Below are 6,381 nucleotides of genomic sequence, written 5' to 3'. Positions count from 1 at the left end.
TCAGTTCTAATAATTTTTTGTTGGAATCTTCGGAGTTCTCTCTCTATAGTATCATGTCATCCGCAAATAATGATGGTTTTACTACTTCCTTTCCAATTTGGATACTTTTTTGGTTTCTTTTTCTTGTCTGATTGCTGTGCCTAGGACTTCCAATACTGTGTTGAATAAAGGCTGTGAAAGTGGACATCCTTTTCTTATTCCAGATCTCAAGGAAAATACTTTCACCTTTTCGCCATTGACTGTGGTGTTAGCTGTGTATTTGTCATATATGTCCTTTATTATGTTGAGGTATGCTCCCTCTATTCCCACTTTGTTGAGAGTTTCTACCATAAAAGGATGTTGATTTTGTCAAATGCCTTTTCTGCATCTATTGATATGATCATACGATTTTTATCTTTCATTTTGTTTATGTGGTGTTTCATGGCAATTGATTTTTGGATATTGAACCAACCTTGCATCCCAGAAATAAATCCCACTTGATGATGGTGTATATTTTTAATGTATTGCTGAATTTTGTTTGCTAATATTTTGTTGATGATTTTTGTATCTATGTTCATCATCTATATTGACCTATATCTATATTTTTGTAACATCTTTGGTTTTGTAATCAGGGTAATAGTGGCCTTGTAAAATGAGTTTGGGAGTTTTCCCTCCTCTTGAATTTTTTGGAGTAGTTTGAGAAACATAGGTGTTAATTCTTTTTTGAGTGTTTAGTAAAATTCACCTTTGGAGCCATCTGATCCAGGGGTGTTGTTTTTTGGGAGTCTTTTGGTTACTGATTCAAGTTTGTTACTAGTAATTGATTAGTTCAAATTTTCTGTTTCTTCTTGATTCAGCCTTGGAAGTTTTTATGTTTCTAGGAATTTATCCATTTCTTCCAGATTGTCCAATTTGTTGGTATATAGTTGTTTGTAATATTTTTCTCTTAATCCTTTGTATTTCTGTGGTGACAGTTGTTACTTCTCTTGTATTTATGATTTTATTTATTTGGGTTCACTCTCTCACTCTTTTTTTTTTTTGATGAGTAAGGTTAAAAGTTTATCAATTTTGTTTATCTTTTCAAAGAACCAGTTCTTGGTTTCATTGTATTTTTTTTATACTCTATTTTATTTATTTCTGCTCTAATCTTTATTATTTATTTCCTTCTACTCACTTTGGGCTTTGTTTACTTTTCTTTTTCCAGTTCTCTTAGGTGTAAGGACAGACTGCTGATTGAGATTTTCCTTGTTTATTTAGGTAGGCCTGTGTTGCTATGAATTTTTCTTTTAGGACAGCTTTCACTGCATCCCATTTTGGGTCATTGTGTTTTCATTTTCGTTTGTCTCAAAGTATCTTTTGATTTCTTTCTTGATCTCATTATTAACCCATTCATTATTTAGTAGCATGTAATTTAGACTCCACGTGTTTGTGTATTTTTTCATTTTTTTGCTTTTAATTGATTTCTAGTTTCATACCATGTCGTCAGAGAAGACACTTGATATGATTTCAATATTCTTAAATTTATTGAGTTTTATTTTGTGGCCTATGTTGGAAAATGTTCTATGTGCACTTGAAAAGAAAGTATATTCTGCTGTTTTGGGGGGAAATGCTCTATAAATATTAATTAAATCCATCTGGTTTTGTGTGTCATTTAAGACTGCTGTTTCCTTGTTGCTATTCTGTTTGGAAGGTCTATCCATAATAGTCCCCTATTATGATTGTATTACTGTCGATCTCTCCCTTTATGTTGGTCAATATTTGCTTTTTATATTGAAGTTCTCCTATATGGGTGCATAAATGTTTACAAGGGTTATATCCTCTTGTTGACTCAATCCCTTTATCATTACATAATATCCCTCTTTGTCTCTTATTGTAGCCTTGTTTTAAAAGTCTATTTGGTATGATATAAGTATTGCTACCATAACTTTTTTCCATTTCCATTTGCATGAAATACCTTTTTCCATCTCTTTATTTTCAGTCTGTGTGTATTTTTTGTTCTGAAGTTGATCTCTTATAGACCCAATATATGTTTGGGTCTTATTTTCTTATCCGTTATGCTACCCTATGTCTTTTGATTTGAGCATTTACTCCACTTACATTTAAAGTGATTATTGATAGATACATAATTATTGCCATTTTATTATTCATATTTATGTCCTTTTGTCCTCCTGCATACTTCTTAAAGAAGTCCCTTTAATATTTCTTGTAATACTAGTTTGGTGGCTATGAACTCCTTTAGCTTTTTCTTGTCTAGGAAGCTTTTTACCAGTCTTCAATTTTAATTGATAGCCTTGTTAGATAGAGTAGTCTTGATTGTACATCCTTGCTTTTCATCACTTGGAATATTTTGAGCCAATCCTTTCTTGCCTATAAAGTGTCTGTTGAGAAATCAGCTGAAAATGTTATGGTAGCTCCTTTGTAAGTAACTAGTTTCTCTTGCCCTGTTTCAGACTCTTTCTCTTTGTCTTTACCCTTTGCCAATTTAATTATAATGTGTCTTGGTGTGGGCCTGTTTGAATTCAACTTGTTTGGGGCTCTGCACTTCCTGGACTTGTATGTCTATTTCCTTCACCAGATAAGGAAAGTTTTCAATCACTATTTCCTCAAATAGGTTCTCAATCCCTTGCTTTCTCTCTCCTTCTTCTGGTACCCCTTTGATGTGAATGTTGTTATGCTTGATGTCCTAGAGGTCTTTTAAAGGATCCTCATTTTGTTTTTTTAATATTTTTCCTTTTGTTCTGATTGGATGTTGTGAGATATTTCAATGTCTCTTACACTTTTATATTGTTATATTATTAAAAATCATACTTAAAAATGTAGATGTAAGAAATAGAAATACCCCACATCCAATTATTAGAGAATAGAGAGTCTTTCAGGCTTATGTGGCACATTTTTAAAAATTGGGCTATGTTTTAGGGGTAAAGTAAATTTCAAAATTTTAAAAGAATCATGCATACTACATTATTTTGAATCCACACAATTAAATTAAAGTTAGTAACAAAAAGATAAGTTTAAAAATTGAACTTTAGAAATACAATTCTAAGTGCACCTATTAGTTAAGTAAGAATTCAAATGTGAATTAAAAGCATTCTTAAAATGAAAGATAATAAATATGTAACATTTCTGAGATTCTGGAATATAGTGAGTTGTACATAAGAAATATTTATAACCTTAATTGCTAAATGAGAAAAGAAAAGGAGCCAAAAATTATTTGTGTTCAACTTAAGAAGTTAGAAAAATAACAAACATAAAGAAAGTAGAAGAAAAGCATAAAGCTAGCAGAAATAAATGAACTAGAAAACAAAAATCCAATAAAGAGGCTCAGAAAAGCTATATCTTGGTTTTTCAAACTTGTGAAATTGATAAAGTTCTGGCAAACATGAACAAGAAAAAGATGTTACAAATATACAATATGAGGTATCAACAAAAAGTAAAAATGCATCAGAGATTAAAAATATAATTGGACACATTGAACAGTATTGAGTCAATAATGAAAACATCAACATAATAATCAAATTTCTAGAAAAGTAGAATTTACCAAAACAGATTTAAGAATAAGTAGAAGCACAGGGGGCGGGCCCGGGGTGCCGGAGGAGGAAGTGATGGTGTTATTTCTCCCTCTGCCCCCTCCACTTGCTCCGGGGGTGCAGAGAGGGGCTGCTGTCTCCGCAGCTCCTTTGAGCTCCCCTGCTGTTCCCCATGTGCTTCCGCAGGGTGGCTTCCCTTCCTCTCCCCGCCTCTTATTCCGGAGTCTATGGAAGTAATGAAAGGACCCCTGGCTCATCAACAGAGCAGAAGAGAAGATCGTCTATTAGCTGTAGGGATTTACAAAGAGGCTATTTCTTGTCACAAAAAGGCTGCAGAGTATCTTTCTGAAGCTATGAAGCTGACACAGTCTGAGCAGGCTCTTTTGTCACTGAAACTGCAAAGGGATAGCCACATGAAGCAGCTCCTCCTCGTTCAGGAGAGGTGGAAGTGGCCAAAGTGGGAGGCTGAAAGCCCAGCCGAGCTCGGACAAGGATGGAGCTGCCCAGCTTCAGGCATTTCACAGACCCTCTGCGGAGGATGCAGAGGGCTAGAGTATCCTTATCTCCCAGCAGTACAGCCCTTCCACCCAGAAACACCTGCCTGAAATTTAGGGGGTCTTTAACAAGGATCCAGACACACTACTCTTTTTACTTCAGCAGAAGAGTGAGCCAACAGAGCTATGCATTGGAAGCAAAGCCCCAAAAGATGATATAACAATGATAGAGGAGCAGGCAACCAAAATTGCAGGTTTGAAGAGGCATGTGGAATTCCTTGTGGCTCAGAATGAAAGATTAAGAAAAGAAAATAAACAACTAAAGGCTGAAAAGGCCAGACTACTAAAAGGCCCAGTAGAAAAGGAGCTGGATGTAGATGCTGATTTTGTAGAAAAGTCAGAGTTATGGAGCTTACCACCACATTCAGAAACTGCTACAGTCTCATCAACTTGGCAGAAGTTTGCAGCAAATATTGGGAAAGTCAAGGATATTCCAATACCCAGTCTTCCTCCATTGGATTTTCCTTCTCCAGAACTTCCCCTTATAGAGCTATCTGAGAATGTTCTGAAAGGACTTACAAATAATTAAAATGGAAGGCCATAGAAGAGGTGAAAGGAGGAAATAGTACAGATAATCCAGCAAAAATGGTGGGGGGCAAACCACATGCAAGGATAATCCTGGAGATGCTTCACCATCTGGCATACTGTGGAGAAAAGGCACTGCCAGGACTTGGGGAACAGTCACTGTGAAATATGTCAGATTTCTGATTTACTGACTGCAGCTAAGGATTCCAGAATTGGCAGACACTAAACCCTCGGAGGTTCACTTTCTCCTGATACAAACCAAATGGCTACCCGGGATAATTTTTTTCAAGCAACAGTTATTTTTTTTTTATCTTCAGGGTTAAAATGTGTAAAAGTATATTATGTGTAATTAATCTATAAGGCCATCAATGATAATGCAAAACCTAAATAATATGATGGCTTGAGAGGCTGCCTTGGATTTCAAACATGCTTTCTATCATGCATTGACTGTATGCATTTTGTTATGCACGTTTCATTTGTTTAATGAGGTGTAAAACACACCTTTCTAGATGAAACTCTGTGCCACACTTTGCACTATTCATAATATAATGATAACCTTAAGACTATCAGGAGAAATATTTAAATTTCCATTTCATGAAGAACCAAATTATTAGTTACGCTTTTTAAAAAAGTTACCAGCTTACATAATTAATCAGGGTGCATTTTAAGTTCTAACTTTTTTTGTTTGTTTATTGTATAATGCATCATTTGAAAATACCGAGGAAATATCCTTTTGTTTTTAATGTTGCATGAGTGGAAGTAATGCTAGTTGGCAGTATTTGATTGTAAGAAATCAATAAAGTAATTGTGTTTAAAAAACAAAAAGAATAAGTAGAACGTCTTCACAGCCCTATAACAATTAAAGAGTTTCGATCAGCTGTTCAAAATAATTCTAAAAAGAATACACTAAGCCTAAAAGTTTTAAAAGTGACTGCTACAAAATTTTCAAGGATGAGACCATTATAGACTTATACTACTTTTTCAGATGTGGAAAAATAACAGCACTCTATTCACTATATGAAGTCAATGTCATTTAAGGAAAACAATGTAATGAAATAATAAATCTATTGTAAAAAGGTTAATGATCAAATTGTTTTTAATCCAGACATTCAAAGATGTAATAACTAAAAATCTTCATATGTTATTACTTATTTTATAATTAAAAAGAAAACTCTTATGATCATTTCAATTAACTGGAGAGATAAATGAAGTCAAAGGAATGTTTGAATGTTGCTAAGAATAATCCATTGGAAAGGGCAAAAAAGATGATGTGGGAAAGAGAGTAGAGAATTTCTGGAACACTGTCTTTAGGAGGTGAGAGAGGATGAGATTTAAGACTTGGCACTGGATAGATATCCATGATATAATGAAGGAAAGTGGATGCAGATATAGATGTGGAGGTGGGAGTATAAATTTCTTTCCCGATTGCTTTATTTCTCTTCATAAGGAAGTGGTGTGTGTGAATGTGGACTCTTCTTAATAGGAAATTAAGGACCTTTAAACTATACGTTAATAAAACAAGACCATTTTCAGACAGTCTGAGTATGAGTAAGTATTAAATAGCTATCCTCAAAAAAGTTTGATTCCTGAAAATAAAATACTTTTAGTTGAGTAGTTAGGCTTGTTTCAAACTTCTTTTTGGCATCATTCCCATGGAGAATGTTTTATGCCTTCTTTTTAAAGCTCAGTGCAGTATGTAACTACATGATATAGGGGTTAACAGCAAAGACTGAAGTCAGAGTTACTTGAGTTCTACAGTTTGTAGCTTGCCAGTTGTGAAATTTCGAAGGGTGGAA

The 6,381-nt window shown here is 34.3% G+C and overlaps 1 pseudogene; it reads left to right on the top strand.

The window, feature by feature from the left end:
• The first annotated feature begins 3,733 nt into the window (after positions 1–3,733).
• Positions 3,734–4,589, top strand: LOC117011982 (nuclear receptor-binding factor 2-like; annotated as a pseudogene).
• Positions 4,590–6,381: the final 1,792 nt, after the last annotated feature.

The sequence above is a fragment of the Rhinolophus ferrumequinum genome, chromosome 19 (genome assembly GCF_004115265.2).
Source record: "Rhinolophus ferrumequinum isolate MPI-CBG mRhiFer1 chromosome 19, mRhiFer1_v1.p, whole genome shotgun sequence".
In the NCBI taxonomy this organism is placed as follows: Eukaryota; Metazoa; Chordata; class Mammalia; order Chiroptera; family Rhinolophidae; genus Rhinolophus; species Rhinolophus ferrumequinum.
Note: the sequence above shows the minus strand (reverse complement) of the source record. Positions and strands in the feature narration are given on the sequence as shown.